The sequence below is a fragment of the Lissotriton vulgaris genome, chromosome 4_1 (genome assembly GCF_964263255.1).
Source record: "Lissotriton vulgaris chromosome 4_1, aLisVul1.2, whole genome shotgun sequence".
NCBI classification, from domain to species: domain Eukaryota; kingdom Metazoa; phylum Chordata; class Amphibia; order Caudata; family Salamandridae; genus Lissotriton; species Lissotriton vulgaris.
Genome location: NC_141691.1, coordinates 256,871,871 through 256,889,983, shown reverse-complemented (window position 1 = coordinate 256,889,983; position 18,113 = coordinate 256,871,871).

Below are 18,113 nucleotides of genomic sequence, written 5' to 3'. Positions count from 1 at the left end.
CTTGAAATCATTTTACACATCTAGCTACAATGTTGGGACTTCAAGACAATTAGGAAGAGGAAATGTTATGTTATATGTTGTTTTGTAACACGCACAATTACTACCGGAGTATCCTGGTGCGGTATACCGCTGGGGAACCCGTCCTGGCTTTCCCTATGGGATGGTCCCTACTGGGAGTCCCCAAGGGGGAGCCAGGCATCCCTGGCGTTGATGGGGACGTTGTGGAGATTAGGCAAGCTAATGCCCAGAGTTGCCGAGTGGGACCCCTGGTTAGAGTAGGCACCGAGGCGAGAATTATCAAGTCCGCTGACCCTGGTCCATGACCCCGCCGCGTTGGGAATTGAACCCTGGTCCCGGGCCGACTCCTGCTTCCGGGTCTGCCGCCTCTAACCAGTGAGCCCACCACACCACACAAATGACACCCAAATAAGGAAAATCCCAACAATTTGCAATTTATGCTTACCAAAGCATAAAGCTCATAAGTGAGAGGTGCAATGCCTTCAGGCCATTCATTGGGATTTGAGAAAACTAGTTTGAAGATTGAGATTCAACATTAACAGTCAGAAATAAACCACAAGAGTATGCATACATTTTCTTAAGTTCTTTTTGTCCTGGATCTTAAGGCAAATTTATAGAAATGATGACAAGATGATACCTCCACAGGAGTTCTAGGTTTCTTAGTCAAAGCCTGCCTAAGACATCTATTAGCATGAGAACTGGGCTGGGAAAGTGGAGGTTTAATATTAGGTTTAAGTAACATGTGTCTAACTCACACACACCCGTACTAGATGACCTAAAATATGCAAAGTGCCACCTCCATCAGACAGATGATCTGGGAAAAGTTAGATTTTACAATGGTTCTCAAGGCCAGAGCTACAGAAACACGCCTTCAAGCTAGCCTAATGCTGTTATGCTGAATAGTGTGGCAATGTGAATAAACATTAGCAGAATATAATAAAATGAGTTAGAAACAGAGTGTCTTTTGTCTGGGTGGTAAGCCACCAGGATTTTGGAGATGGCCTGTCCAGAAAAACAAGTATCAAACATATTAGTATTTTGTTTAGCGTTGAGATTTCCACAAATAAAAAAAGGAATCTTCCTTACATCTGGAAAGATGATCAACAAATAAAAAAAAGCTGGTCAAAGATAAGAAAACAAGAGATAGAAAAGTTATTATCATTGCAGTTAAATATATACAAATAGGGAGATTTCCAACGGTTATCGTAAAGAAATTGAAATGCCTTGCAGTTAGTGGGAATTGCTGATACGCTACCACATAGAAAAAGCTGAAACCAGACCATAAGAACCCCCCCTTAGCTGTACCTGAAAAAGAGTGAGTACCTGGAGTGGAAAAGCAATTACATCCATAATTGTGGACTGGATCAAGTGACTAGGTGTTCTCTAGAAGAACCACTTCATAATCTTCAATTAAGGAAACCCAATTGGGACACCTAAATTTAGAGTACATACCAGCAACATTCCATCTAAATAAACTATTTAGGAAAAAATATCCTGGAACAAAAACATTGTCATGGGCAGATGATGAGGAAAAGGAAGCAATGTTAGCAGCATTAAAACACAGGGTAAAACTGGGAAACTACCAGGCTCCGGATCAGGTTAATCCTGGACAGACAGATTTAGCTTAGTTTAAAATCCTTTGAGTTAACTAATGTTGGGTTGATAGGAAAATGAGCACTGAAAGGATGCATTAATCTAGAACTACTGGTAGCACAAATAGAAGGATTGAGCGGCAGTGGTGGATTGTAAAACTAGCCAAGAAGCAAAGGCAGAATCGGACTACTGGGGGTCGATTCCGATTCAGGAAAAAAACCATCCCTACGATTTGTATCCGGAGTCCTCTCTGTACGAATCATACCCGTCTGTCCGAATCGCGTAGTACGATCCGTATTCCGTGAATCCGTCCGAATCATCGTGATCCGTACGTATTGCAAGGCTGAAACTGTGAACCGTACGACACGTACACATGCCGTACAACTTGTACACATGCCGTACGTCCCGATAAGTACGATCCGGACCGGGGTATGAGGACGCGATTCGTACGGTCCACGTCAGGTAAGGGCGAGTCGTACAGAAAAGCACACAAACACATACACACCGTACGGTCCGTACACCCCATGATCGCAGGGGTACGGTGCGTACCCCTGCGATCATGGGGTGTATGAGCTGTACCCCATGTACGATGGGCGTACGAGCCGTACCCCATGTATGATGGTTACACCCATCGTACATGGGGCATGGCTCGTACACCCATCGTACATGGGGTATGGCTCGTACACCTATTGTACATGGGGTACGGCTCATATACCCATCGTACATGGGGTACGGCTCGTACACCCATCGTACATGGGGTACGGCTCATACACCCATCGTACAGGGGGTACGGCTCGTACACCCATCGGACATGGGGTACGGCTCGTACACCTCATGATCGCAGGGGTACGCTGCGTACCGATGCGATCATGGGGGGTATGCACCATACCAATCCGTACCTGTTTCTGCACGAACTCTGCTTTTACGGCTGTTTTCAGCTCCTGTAGAAAAAGGGTCGTACGGTGTTAGGGTTTGTGCACAGCAAAGAGCATGTCCCCTCTCATTGCACTAGTGGTCTCTGTAATAGCTCTCTTTAAACATACTACTGAAAGCCTTTCTTGTTATCTCAGCCCCTCCCTAAGACGTCTGTGTATGTTGCTCAATGTATTCACAAGTTTGGACATTGCTGTCTTGTTTGCATATTGGACCTTGATTTTACCAAGGCTTATTTAGAAAACATTGGACCTTGCTTTTACCAAGGCTTATTTAGAACACTCCTCCCTAGGCCATGTGTTACTTCAACTCATTAGCATAATAACTGAAGATCTGCACACCTGCTTGTGAGAACCACACCCAGTTCTTCGAACCACACCCAGCTCTTCGAACCACACCCAGCCCTGTCTAAAAAAGGCAGCCCCTGAGCCTCACCCAGTGCTTGTGCACGTCTACCTCCCACTTACCTGAGAACAGATCCTTCGGCGCTGGCACTCCTGCTCTCTCCAGACCTTCATTGACTTCAACGGGCGCGGCTTCTGGCTCTTCCTTCTTCTGGTTTCCGGCTACTTCTTGCCTCAGCCCCTCTTCTGTCCACTGCAATCTACCCGCAAAAGAGAAAGAGGTCAAGGTTAGACTGATCAGTATCCCTTTTCAGCAACAAGTAAGTGCAAAACCTTTTATTACCTGAAAGAACTTTATTGGCGATTTCTGGATTCATGTAAAGACAATTTGGAACAGGATATCTCCCACGAACTTCGTGGTTCAAACCCTTTGTTACAAGAATACTTTGTGGAACTTTGTCAAATAAACATTGTTTTACATGGAACATTTTTAAGAATCGAACAGAGGAAACCATTGACAGCAAGGCAAACAGTAGATCAAGGACTTGCATAAATTACCTGCTGTATTTTGATGTAAAAGTACAGTATTTGTTTTATAAAAAGTCTGGAAATGTGTGAAAAGTGAGTTTGCTATTAAGAATTTAGGCTTTAGTTATATTAAGGTGAATGTTAGACGTTGGTAATTCTGATAATGATATTCGTTTGATTTTACAGAATTTTTACAGTAATAGAAAGCACACCCCAGAACAGTAACACATTCCAAACCTGGAAGCTTAAGACCAGGATCCAAGAGGTACTTTTAGAATAGAATTTCCAATAAGATTAAGGTTTAGTCAGGAACACATATAGGGATAGTTTGCACGTATTTGTTCTTTGTTTATGTTTCATTAGGCACCAGTTTCTACAGAAGTCAGAGAGGGACGCAGATTTTAGCAGCTCTTCCACAGTGGAAATGCAAGAAAGGGGTTGTCTCTCTTTTTTTATTTTATCCACTTCCCCCCTTCCCTTGAGCTTCTGGTTCTTAGTGCACTGTTTTAAAACTAGTGTGCTGGAACAAGCAGTTTCAGGGTAGGGTCGGACTGTCTTCAACCTCCATCAGAACTGAACAGAAACTCAGGTGAGCTGGGCTTTGACAAAAGCACAAACCTTTAAAATATTCAGTTCTGTTGGACGATGAATGCCGGGGAAGAAACAGAGGGCATTGACGCCACGGATTTGGCGCAGGCCCTAACGAGGACTTGGCCCATAATGAATCAGTGTCTGGCATCTTGCAACATATGCAATAAGAAATAGAGAAATTAAAGTTGGAAAACACCTTTTTAAAACAGGATTTAAGCAGGTATAAACCAAGGGAATCTCAGTGTAACACAGCTTTTACGCCTTGGTTTAAAACCTCCTCAGAGACAGGGGCGCGAGCAAAACATGCAACTCCCCCCCCCCCCCCAGTTGAGGTTACTGTTAATGTTCCTAATGCTGTGCCTTTAGCCGCACCTGAACGGTTTCATGGAGATAGTAACAAATTCCATGTTTTTATCAATCAATGTTAATTACACTTCGTTTGTAAACCACAACAGTTCCCTACTGATGCTACGAAAGTGGCATTCGTCTTGTCTTATTTGGGCGGTACAGCAGCCAATTGGTCAATTCCTTTCATGGATAGAGATGATCCCATCCTCCATAACTGGAATCAATTTAAACGTACTATGACCAGCCTTTTTGCAAAACACACTTTTATGCAGGCAAGCGATAATGAGCTTTTAAATCTTAAACAAGGTAACAAGGATTTATTGACCTATTTCACTAGTTTTAATCGTTTACTCACCGAGACACGTTGGCCAGAAGAAAAGCGTGTCTCCCTTTATTATAAAGGTTTGAGAGACGAGTTAAAAGACGCGCTGGCTCATATCGTTGATTTGCCAGAAGACTATTCTGACTTTGTAGATTAAGTCGTGAAATTGGAACACAGACTAGGAGAAAGAATGGGAGATATATCTAAACTGGATTCGATGTTAACTTTTATTAGACATGAGAAGAAAGACACAGATAATAATCTCCCTGAACCTGAGCCTATGCAAATAGGGACACTCAGAGGTCCACTCACGTCAGAGGAAAAAGCAAGAAGGAGAATTATGTTTATATTGTGGCAAGGCTGGACATTTTGCCAGAGAATTTCCAGTAAAACCTAAAACTTCATGAAAGGGTACTGTTTCCTCTATCTCCTCAACTGAGTCGGGAAACGATTAAGCTCGACAAGGGGGGAGGTTACTTGTTCGAGAAAACATCTTAATCAAACCTCTAATTCTGCAACCTTCATGGTACCGCACGTACCTAGACATTTCATAATTCAGATCTTTTTAATTGTTACTACCCAAGTTAGACATCCTCTCCCTGTCCTACTGGACTCATGAGCAACAGGAAATTTTGTGGATAATAAGTTACCTAACACATTAGGGGCCCGATGTAGGTGGCCCTTTACCGATCGGAATCGGCCGAAAATACCAATTTTCGGCCGTTTCCGATCGGTAAAGGGCTATCGAGATGTAGGGGCACATTTTCGGTAATTTTACCGAATCGTTATCATTACCGAATCGGTAAATTTACCGAATCGGTAATATTTACCGATTCGGTAATGATACCGATTCGGTAAAATTACCGAAAATGCAATGTAGGTAGCCAATGTACTATCAGCACATGGCTTACAGAATCGGTATTTTACCATGGAATACAAATCCATGGTAAAATACCGATTCCTGTGTACATGCACATCTGTGCATGTACACATGTGCCATGTGACAGACAGACGTGCCCTTAGGGCATGTCTGTGTGCCACATTGCACACATGCCCGTTTTGGGGGTGCTAGAGGGTGTCAAAGTGACACCCCCTGCACCCTTGTGAATTCTTTAATTACCGATTCGGTAAATACCGAATCGGTAATGCCTAATCATTCCTATGGGCTTCAAAGCCCATAGGAATGAATGGGCATTACCGATTCGGTATTTACCGAATCGGTAATTAAAGAATTGTTAAGGATTCTGTAACAAATCCAGATGTTGGGACCTACATCCCATTTACCGATTTTGAAATACCGAATCGGTAAAATTCGGTAAATGGGATTTACCTACATCGGGCCCTAGGTCTTCCTATTTGCCTAAAGCCTTGTCCAGCAGCAGTATGTGCAGTGGATGGGTAAGAATTGACATCTGGATTAATCACAAAAAAAACAAGTACCCTTGTCATGGTCTGTCAAAACGGGCTCACAGAGATGATTAGCTTTGATCTGATAGATACCCCTAATTTTTGCTTGATTCTCTGGGTACCCTGGCTAACAACTCATAACCCAAAAATTGATTGGGTGAACAGAACAGTTACTTTGGATTCCTCATTCTGTAGAACCAATTGCTATCAAGAAGCAGGTACAGAACAGAGCTCAGTAATACACTGTGCTAGTGTTACACAAGACGAACCAAGTCTCCCTCCTGAATATTCTGACTTTAAAGACGTTTTTGATCCAGTGAAGGCTAGTGTGTTACCCCCCACATCGGTCATATGACTGCCGTATAGATCTCATCCCAGGGGCCCCTTTACTTAATAACAGAGTATATGCTTTGACTGACGAAGAGACCAAATATTTAAGAACCTACCTAGACGACCTACTACAGTCTGGGTTCATCCGACATTCCACATCTGCAGGCATTGTGTGAAAAATAAACGGGGAGGGGAAATCGAGCATCATCATGAGTACAGCATAAACAATCTCTTTGCCAACCAAGAGACATAACTGGGAATTAAAAGAAGGGGGGGAGGGAGAAACATTTCAACAACTGTTGGACCATTAGTTGTGTGTGCAGTAGTGTATCAGTGATCCTAGCTGTGTGTGGTGCACCCTATGCGGGTCGTGTGGGAGTGGGGACGGTTGAGGATGTAGAGTCGCTGCGACTGCAGGGCAGGGGGGGGGAAGGGGGGGGGGGAAAGGCGGGGGGACGACAGGGGACATCTCCCGTTGGGCAAGACCCTGGCGGCCGGAGGAAGGGAAGGGGGAGGGGGGGGCGGAAGAGAGGGGGGGGAAGCTCGCGCCGTGTCTGGACAGTAGTCATCTGGGCCCTCACTATTCCGTGTCGGGGCGGTCACGCTATATCGGCCTGGGTGCACGCCCGATGGTACGCGGTCAGGGTAGCGTCCCAGTCTTGGGCGATCGGGTACTTCCGTAGGCCCGCAGTCTCCTCCCTGTGTAAAGACACACTCTCCGCGCAAGCCCAGTTGCCAAGAGAGCGACGCCAGTCCGCAGGGCGCGGTGGGGTGGCACTATTCCATTGTTTCGTGATGAGCCGTTTAGCCGTGATGAGCCCTAAGTCCCAAAAACGCGCCCGTAGCTTGGTCTGTTTGGTCCTCTTGTAGAGTCCCAGCAGGCATGCTTCCCACGTTTTGGGGAGGGTGTCACCTGTGGCCGCCGTCAATGTGTCAGTGACCGCCGACCAGTACAAGGTGAGGTGGGCGCAACTCCAGAGTGCGTGCAGGAAGTCCGAATTCAGGAGGCCGCATCTGGGACACGCCGACGACGTGAGTCCGAAGTAGCGATTCAGTTTGTCTGGAGACAAATACGCGCGGTGTATGATGTAATATTGGATGGTCTTAAATCGCGCGTTGCAAGGAATATTTCTGGCGCCCGCTAATACCGCGGCCCACTGTTTGTCTGTCCAGTCGCTACCCCGGTCGGTCGTCCACTTCTCCCTCAGTCTTTGAGAGGAGAATTGAGTATGACTGTGCAGTGCTTGTGCTAACCAATGCACTATATGGGAACCATCGCCCATTACATGCAGATACTGGATAAGCATATGTGTGGACGGCTCGTGGCCCATGTCACCCCATGCCTTCGTCAGCTCACGGAGAAGTCTGGGATGTGCCAGAAATTGGCCCACTGGTAGACCGGTATCTGCGGCCAAGGACTCGAAGGGCAACAGCTCTCCGTCGCTATACAGGCCGCCCAGTTCGTCCAAGTCTGCCGCAGTCCAACTGCGTAGCTCGGTCGAGGACAACACGCCAGTGCCCAAGGGAGTCCCCAGTAGGGGCAGGTTCGGGGCATAGGGCACCGTACTTTTGGTAAGTCTGAGGCTCCGCATAAAGCACTGCTTCGCGACTGCCACATGGACCTGAACGGGGGGCCGGCCCCGCGTCAGGGGGTGGAAAAGTGTCAGCACCTGCACGGGGGACAGGGTAGTGTCAATCGTGGCCGTGTCCATCAGGTTCTTGCCGCTCAGCCAGTAAGCGACCCATTGTAGCTGGGCTGCTAAGTAATATAGCTCCTGATCGGGAACCGCCAAGCCTCCAGCGTCCGAGGCCGCGTAGAGGGTCTTCAATGCTACCCTGGGTCGCTCTTTATTCCAGATGAGGCGCCTGGTGAGGGCTTCCAACCCTTTGAATATGCGTGCTGGTACGTACACTGGCAGGTTAGCATAATAATAGAGGAGCCGTGGGAGCATTATCATCTTGGTTAGCGCCACTCTGGCCGGCATATTCAGTGGGAGGGAGTTCCAGAACGTGACCTGGGCCGAGAGCGAAGATATGGCTCTCACTAGGTTGCCCTCCAGGAGATCTGCAGGGTCTCGGTATATTAAGATCCCCAGGTACCTGAATACTGTCGGGTGCCACCGGAGCATCTCCCCCATCATACGCACATCACATTGTGGCATCTCGTCACTGAATGCATAGGCTCCCGATTTGGCCCAGTTAACACGGAGCCCTGACATGTCCCCGAACGTTCGAAAGATGTCCGCGATTACCGCGGGTATACGGGCGAGGTCGCTGATATATAGCAATAAGTCGTCGGCGTACAGAGACACCGAGTGAATGCCATCCGCCAGTGGGATGCCCCAGTTGTCGCCGGAGTTGCGGAGCAGTTCTGCTAACGGCTCCATCGCCAGGGCGAATAATAGAGGGGAGAGGGGGCAGCCCTGCCTGGTGCCCCTCCCAATACGGATCCCGTCAGAGAACAATCGCCCAGTCCGGACTCGCACCTCAGGTGCCTGATAGAGGAGCCCCACCATCTGGACATAGGCGTCACCTAGCTCGTACTTCTCGAGGACTCGGAGGAGGTATGGCCACTCCACCGAGTCGAACGCTTTTTCCAGGTCAAGTATGATGCATCCTGAGCGAGGCCAGGTGGGGTTCGCATACCGTTGGACTCTGAAAAAGCGGCGCAGATTGTAGGACGTGCTCCGGGTGGGCACAAAGCCGTTCTGATCAGGGTGTACAAGTGTGGGGACCAGCGGTGCAAGCCTCCGAGCCAGTGCCCCCGCCAAGATTTTGTAATCGGTGTTGAGGAGTGCTAGTGGCCTGTACGAGCCGAGTTCGTTTGCCTCTCTGCCCGGTTTTAGTAGGGAGACCACGTTAGCTTCGTTCAGGGACGCCAGGAGTTCAGCATCCTCCGATGCTGCTTTATACACCTTCAACAGTTCCGGTATTAACACCAGTGAGTAAGCTTTGTAGAACTCAGCCGGGAGTCCGTCAGGGCCCGGAGCCTTTCCATTGGAGAGGGAGAAGATCACCTCTCATAGTTCCTCACTGGTAAGCGCAGCGCCCAACTCTGTCTGGTGGGCAGTAGTAGCTGCCGGAAGTTGCAGTGCCGCCAGATAGTCCGTGATCTCCACCGCTGTGGCCCGCAGCCGTGAGCTGTACAAGGACCTGTAGTGCGACGTGAACGCTTCGTGTATCTGTTTCTGGGTGTAGACCTCAATGCCCTGAGTTGTGCGGACCGACAGGACCGACGCGGACTGGGTGTCTTGTCATACTAGCCACGACAGGAGCCTGCCAGGCTTATCACCTGCGTTGTGGGTGCGTGCGGAGTGTGCTGCGAAATTAATGTTCTTTAGGCGTTCCATCAAAACAGTGTGATCCGCCCTGGCCGAGATCAGCTGGGAGTCATCGCCCTCCGCCGCCTCTCGTTCCTTTTCCAGTAGTGTCCCCTCCGCCCGTATCAGATCTCTCTCCACCTGCCCACGTAGGCCCGCCTGCACACCGAGGCAGCCTCCTCGGGTCACCGCTTTGAAGGCGCCCCACTCGATTCTCGGGGAGGAGGTCGAGTCACTATTGTCCTCGAAATACTGTATTATCCTTCTGGATATCTCCTCTTGGAATGGGGTGTCGAGCAGGAGATCTGGTTGTAAGCGCCACGTGGGTACAGGCGGGCGTGGGCGCCTCCATCCATATACTAGAGTGTGTGGGTTATGATCTGAGTGCGTCCGCCCCAGGTAGTCAGTGTCTGTCACGGATGGAATCAGGTCGCGGGTCATCATGTATCTATCTAGTCTGACATGCAATGAGTGGGCTCCTGAGTAGTAGGAATACACCCGGGCGGTAGGATTTCTGACTCGCCAGGCATCTTGCAAGTTCCACTGCGCCGCCCAGTCAAGTAGGGCCCTGGAGGCTGCCTGCGCTGGGGCGATTGTCGCTGGGGGGGACGAGCGGTCAAGGGAGACATCTAGTACGCAGTTGTAATCCCCACCCAACAGTAGGGGTACGTCCGGCCAAGGTGCAACCGCTGCCGATAATCGTGTGAAGAATTTCCCCTGCTCGACATTAGGTGCGTAGATGGAGGCTATGACTATCTGCTGCCCGTCTAGTCTGCCCTGTATAAAGACATAGCGCCCCTCAGTGTCAACATTACAGTGTGTCAGTGCGAATGGAACCCCGGGCCGAACCCAGATCAGGGTCCCTCGTGCAAACGCTGAAAAGGTCGTGGCGAATATCTGCCCCCTCCACCTAAGGCGAAGTGTGGCTACCTCAGTGGCGACTAGGTGTGTCTCCTGTAGTAGTGCAATCTGGATCTGATGTCTTTTAAGATAGGAGTACACCTGATACCTACGCGAGGGTGTGTGCATGCCCCTGACATTCCAGGTACAAAATTTAACTGTAGTCATTGCAGTGTCCATTGCGCCCAAGCACCCGCCCCCCCCAACCCCCAGCCTGCCCCGCCCACACACGCACAGCAGCAGTTATCAATGACCATTTTTCCCACCCGCCATCCCACACAGTCCCAGGAATGCACGCTGTAACACTTCAGTGCCAACACTAGGTCCAAAAAGAGGAACTTGAACACAACCATAATACCAAAAGGGCAACAACTAAACAAGTTGCCGCCCAAACACTCTATCGAGCTCAATCAATCCGTGAGTTCAATGGGGGGACGACAAAGTACGTCACTTAAGTAAAACAAGTTAGTTTGCTATGCCAAGAGAGCCGTTGTGACTCCCCTCCACGGGCAGTGGGCCAAAGGGTATCAGAAGACAGTGGCAGTGCCCACAAACAGGGTCAGAGTTCCCAATGTCACTGGACTCGGAGGTTGAGTTCCGGGGGCGACCCCATCTGTTTTTCCCCCGAGGGGGGCACTCACCTTTAGGGGTCCGTCCACCCCATCAACACAGTGTTTCCGGTGGTGCTCTAGTGGGACAGCTCCGGCCCTCCTCCCGGTGGCCGCGGCGGCTCCGTGTCCGTCTGGTAGGTGGGGGGTCAGGAGCAGAGCATAGATCCCGTGGACGGGGCCGGTCGCAGCCACCGGGGTCTCTAGGAGTGCCGATGTGGACCCCCGATCGGATCAATCTTGGAAGTGAACAAACCGGTCCACGTTGCCAGTTGCAGTAGCCCAGCCAGGGCTAGAGTGAGGAGGGTTGCTATGCTATCAAATCCGCCGTTTGGGGTGTGACATCCGGTAGGCCCTCTGTGTTCGAATCATCCGGCAATCCGTACAAGTATTCGTCGTCTTCGCTCCCGCGCGACCGTGGGCTGGCGTTGGAGATCAGGATGGGCGATTGTGACCCACTGATCTCAGCTGCTATCCGGAGGGCCTCTTGCTGTTCATTCTGGATTTGCTCTGGCGTGGGGCCGATCTCTGTGTCCGCGGTCGGTGATCCGGCCCTCGAGGTGCGCCGCTGTCTCCGCCTGCGGGTACCTCGATTTCTGCGTTGTTCCATCGGTGCGGACCCGTGGTCTGTGTCCACTCCCGAATCCAGCCAGGTCGCCGCCGCCTCCGGAGTATCGAAGAAGTGGGTCTTGTCCTGTGCCACCACTCTGAGGCGTGCCGGGAACAGCAATGAGTACTTGAGAGCCAGGCGCCTGAGCCGTTGCTTCACCGCTAAAAACGATTGACGCTGGCGTTGAACTTGTACAATGTAATCAGGGAAGAACATCACCTTGGCGTTGTCTACCTTTATGTCTGACAGTTTCCGTTTTTCGCGCAGGATGGCGTCCCGGTCACGGTAGTTCAGCACCCGCATAAGCATTGGTCTCGGGTTGGAGCCCTCCGGGGGTGGACGGGACGGGACTCTGTGCGCTCTTTCCACTACAAAGTGTGGTGACAGCGTGCCCTCCGGCAGTAGTTCTCTGAGCCAGGTTTCCATGTGTTCCGCCGCCTCCCTCCGCTCCCATCATTCCGGCAGGCCTACTATGCGCACATTGTTTCTTCTGGCCCGTCCTTCCGCATCCTCCGCCCATCCTCGAGGAACTCCACCCGGTTGAGTAGGTCACGTACGTGCTTGTCCGTCTGCGCCAGCTTGGGCGAGGTCTCCGCCATTGTTTGTTCCAGGGTCGTGGTGCGTTCGGACAGTTTCTTGTGGTCCGCTCGGAGATGCGTCAGGTCCACTGCTACCTTATCGATCCTGTTCTCCAGCGATGTACGGGTCAGCTGCATGGATTCTTCCAGGCGCTCCATGGCCGCCATCATAGTGTCCAGCTTGGAGGCGGTTTGGTCAGTCTCCGAGGTCTTCACCATCTTTCCTTTGTTCGGAGCCCCACCGGTGCCGGACTTTGCTCTGGTCCCCCCTGACATGGGGCTGGTCGATGCTGCGAAGCAGCCGGGTGGGTAGGTCCTCACAATGAACACTGTTGGGGTCTGTGTACGAGGGCCACTTGGTTAGGCACCGTGCTCCACTCGTGCCGGGCGGCGCGTGGTCCGCGGGGATGGGGGGGGGGTCCGCTATGCCGTCAGGACTTCAGGAGCTTGCACTATGACGCCGTCCGGGGAGGACGAGATAGCTGTGTCTTGACTGATATGGGAGCTCCCATGCGCACCGGTTGTCTCTGTGAGCGTCTCAGAGTCGAACCGCCTCCCGGCTGCGCCACGTGGAGGTGTGCTAGGCCAGGCCGCGTGGTCTCTCAGGTCGTGTCCGCCCCTTGGGCCTGGAAAGGCACGTTCTGTTGGGCGACTCTGGTCGCCACCAAGCGCCGCGTGGGGCTCCGTGCAGCTCAGCGCTAGGTTAGTTGCGGCGAAAAGTGCGGGGCCACGCTGGTTCCTCACCCGCGCAGGCACAGGTTAGTCCTCTGAATGTAGGGCCGGTCGCCGGCGGGGCCGCTCCGTTGTGGCCGCAGTCTGCGTGCTGTGCGGGCCGGGCCCCTGAGTGTTGGCCAGGCCCGGTGCCGATTAGTGGCTGTTTCAGTGCGGCGGGCGGGAACAGGGGCTCAGGAGACAGGACTGTTCAGCCTCCGTCGGTGGTCGCAGGGGCCCAGGGGTAAGATCGTGAGTGTGGGCCCCCAAGCAATAGAGCGCGAACCCCCCTCGGTTTCCATGAGGCTTGGCGGGGCGTCTCCGGTGTCACTGCTCGCCGTGAGCCAGGGGGTGTGTCCACGTACAGCGTCTGGGGCCCCTGGGTAGCTGGGTCGCCGGGTGCATCTGGTGCTGTGGCGCGATCCCCGTCCCCTCACCGGGTCGCGCCGGGGAGGATTCGCGCGTCGCGGCCTACCTCTTAGGGCCGGATCCCCGGTCTCAGGTGGTTGGGTCGCCGACCGGAAGTGAGCCGTGGGCGGGTAGATGCCGGGATTGCTGTCGGTCGGAGGGTCCGTCACTCCGATCTGCCCAAAAATCACTCTGGTGGCGGATTAGGCTCCCGGGTGCACTCGGTCTGAGTTTGGGCTTGCCACCGCTAGATATGGAGGAGAAATGGCCCGTGAGAGGGGAGCTTTACTCGGAGCTCAGCCCGGGCACGTCCGCTCACATCGCGTGCTTAGCCACGCCCCGCCGCCATCTCCGCTCATGGCGGCATTTTGAAACAGCAGGACGCCGAGTTGTTGATCGTCTGGAAATTTAAGAATTTCCGGTTTCAGAACGAAACGCGTTGGCTGGTGTTTTCCTAAAATGGATCCTTAAACGCACATTATAAACTTTCATCAGGACTCAGCGTTTGTATAAGAGGACACTAGAAAAGTTGTATAGTCTCTTAGTACTGGATGAGACCAACTGCTAGAGCGGTGTTTTTCCATATTGGACAAATAAGTAACACATTCCAAACCTGGAAGCTTGAGACCAGGATCCAAGAGATACTTTTAGAAGAGAATTTCTAATAAGATTAAGGTTTAGTCAGGAACACATTTAGGGATAGGTTGCACTTATTTTTTCTTTGTTTATGTTTGTTTAGACACCAGTTTCTACAGAAGTCAGAGAGGGCCGCAGATTTTAGCAGCTCTTCTACAGTGGAAACGCAAGAACGGTGTTGTCTCTCTTTTTTTATTTTATCCACTTCCCCCCTTCCCTTGAGCTTCTGGTTCTTAGTGCACTGTTTTAAAACTAGTGTGCTGGAACAAGCAGTTTCAGGGTAGGGTCGGACTGTCTTCAACCTCCATCAGAACTGAACAGAAACTCAGGTGAGCTAGGCTTTGACATACGGTGCATACCCGACACGTATCGCACTTGCTGGGTCGTAAAAACTAGCCGCAAACCATACAGATGTCGCGTACAGCGGGTTCCGAGGGAGAATCGTACGGAGATTAGAGTTGTACAGTCTCTGTACAACTCGTACGGAGTACGTCTTGTATGGGGGACGTTGCAGGGTACGATTTGTACGGGAAAAACGCTCCGAACGGCTATTCGGAGCGGATTTTCCTGAATCGGATTCGGCCCCCTGGTGTTAAGAGAAAGCCTGTTGGAAAGCAAGTGCCCGAGTTTTTTTTAATTGATCACTACATAATCCCTCTCAAAACTCTTTGTGGATATATCGGCCCATGGAACTCTATGGACAGAAATGGTCTCATTGAATTGTGAGAGGTGAAAGCCTTATGCTTTGTTAACCACTTAAAGATGCAATTGTCACTTGGTTGAAATCCACAGTAACATTCTCAGCCAAAACTGGTACATTCTCCAAAATCAGTCATAAATACAGCCTAGGGAGACAGGTTCGAAGCCCAAGACAACACATTCAAGATTAATTAAAAGAATACAGGTAGAGAAAAGGAAACATGCTTCTATCTAAACATGGTGGGCATATGCTTGCAGTAACAAAATTACCCAACACTGGCCTATTCACGTGTACATAAACTGGCAACCATAATGCATACCGTTATAAAATCACAAATGTGTAGGAAAATAATACAGCTTGCAGAATGATCTACAACCTCTTTCAACAGGGCCTAAACAAAATCATCACAGTGAACCCCCCCCACACTATTTGTCAGAATGGGTGGCCAATGTCAAAACTCTTGCCTGCTATGGTAATCTATTAGATTACATGTGACAAAATACCTGTCTATAGCCTGTAACACATGGTGTTTCATATTAAGTGGACCAGACCTATGACATCAGGCATAAAATTCCATGTTCAAGTTCACTAAACAGGCATATAGCTTGTCACCATTAACCGTCTCAGCCCTAAAGTTTTAAGCATAAGCTTGTCTACAAGGCAACTATCAGTCACACAGTCATGAAATTAGTAAAGTGCCCTAAATTAAAGTTGTCTGAGCAAAATATTGTTGTCATAAGGTGGCCCAACTATGATGCTTACAGAGCAAACATTGTAAATCAACTGTATGTCACACTGGGTGATCAGCCCTAGAACCATTGCCTACTGCTGCAATCTTCAAGAATCTGTGTGAGAAAATACATATTTTTAATATAGAGCAACAACAATACACACTTAAAGACTTATTGGCTTCAACATATGCATATGTGAGTCCTAGTGCCTGTATCATAATGTTTTATAATGAATAGATTAGGCCAATAGCCATTATCATTGACTTTCCACCATAACCAACGTAGTCCTGTTGTATTGACTACAAATCACAATTCAAAAAAGTGTAACCTTTTAGTGGAAGCACACACTTTCAGCCAATTAGATCTTGTACTCAGGGAAATAATCACTCCACACGGTTCTTGTTGTATGAAGCTTCAACTGTTTAATTGCAGCACAGAATAAACATCTATCTCACCAGCTGACCAAGCTCCAACTGCCAAGGCTGGAATGTCAGCTGGATGAAGTCACAACACCGAAGTCATAGAATCATTCTAACAGCATGTAACAAATGGACACTAAAGAAAGACTAAAATCATATTTACAACAGAAACAAACTTCAGAGCCTAAGACACCTTCTTGGTAGGACTTTAAGAGTTGTTTTCTGCTCTATAAGGTCATATGACAGATGCACTATGATGCCAGACCTGAATTAGTGGCACTCATCCATTTGGCCCTATTTGGAAACAACCTCCTGATCTAGAGGCTCTCCCTAGTGTTTTGCCTCCTCACACAGTCCCATCTTGTCCTGGCATGATGTCCAAGCTCTATCCATATCCCTTCTTTGATCCGCTCCCCCTCTACTTAGCAAGGTGCCTATTTCAGTGTCCAGGAATGGGCTTTAAACTACTTTAAAGGAAATGAATGGTCTAGAGAATTATGTAGTCCCTTTGGACCGAGTGGCTCTTCCAATGGAATTTCTGATTCTGGACTTTTTGCACTCATCGACAAATGGAGAGGGAAACCACTCTGCGGAATTCAGGTGTTGTAACAAACCGTGTTAAAACATGGAATTGCCGTCTGCATTAAATATGAGAGTCAGATTCTTTTCAGCCGATTTTACTTTTTTAGAGGCATTAGCAGCAGCATCCTCTATGTAATTTGTATCATTATAAATCACTTCATCATGCATCTTTTTGTTTGAACCACCAAATGCACACATATTGTGGTCCTGCCATAGGGAGCTTCGGTCCTTTTCACAATGTGTAATTGAACTAGCACCATCCTTATCCTGTTTAAATCCACAAAGATTCTCAATAATCATCATTTGCTTATTCTCATTGATTTATGACCCAAGTAAGCACAGTCAATGTGCTTGTTGTCGAAGTCGCTACTGAGGTACCAATAGTGGTAGCAACATATTTAAAAGAGGATGATAACACCTTATGTATCGAATTAGCTACAGAATTATGAAAAAATCACAGAGGTTTCTTTAAAGTTCCCCCTCCTCCCCTCCTTCCTGATCATAACTGATACAGTCTTTGTTATCTTTAGCCATGCCATTAATATCTTCACAAATAGGGAATTGAAAACCCACAAATAGTATATTTGCGAGTAACAACTGCTTATGATTACAAAGCATAGCATGCACAGCTGTTCACATTTGCTTAAAAAAATCCAAGAATAAGTGATCTACTTTAAATACTGCAATCATTACTCATTCATTGTAAACCCAGGAAGCAGGATTTCCCTGCACAGTTTAAAATAAAAGCGCTATTTAAACATTGCAAGTCTTTATAATTGCCCAGGCCTTACAGCAGACTCAAGACCATTTAAATGTCGGGATTCTAACTCTTACAGCCAGATTCATCAAAGGAAATTCGGCTCGCAAAGTGCCAGATTCTGAGAATCTGGCCCTTTGCGAGCGCTATTTTTGCATTTGGGATTCATCATCCCAAATGCAAAAATCGCAATTATAGAAATCGCTAAATTAAAAAAAATTGCGAATTCGCAATCTGGGGCCTCTATTTAGCACGAAGTCTAACTATGTGGTAAATAGCGAAAACATTAGAAAAATGCATTTTAGAGCATTTTCTAAGTTGCATGTTACACACACACATGTCCTTTGGACATGTATGTCCGCAACACCAATGTACATTACCATTTCAGGGGTGCTACAGGGTGTCCTTTGGACACCCTGGCACCCTTGAAATCGCTTCCTTATTTCCGATTCGCTAATTGCTAATCGCAAATAAGGAATGACTCCCCATTAAGGTCCATAGGGATGAATGGGGAGTCATTCCTTATTTGCGATTAGCAATTAGCGAATCGAAATAAGGAAGCTGTAGGAATCGCAATAAATATTGCGATTTCTACATGAATCCCGTTTTGCGAGTCTTTAATAGTGATTCCTTAATAATCGCTAATAAGGACTCGCAAAACATGACAATGATGAATCTGGGGGTTAATCTTCAGAGTGAGCATCTATGTTATTAATCATTAGGCTATAAACACTTCTGA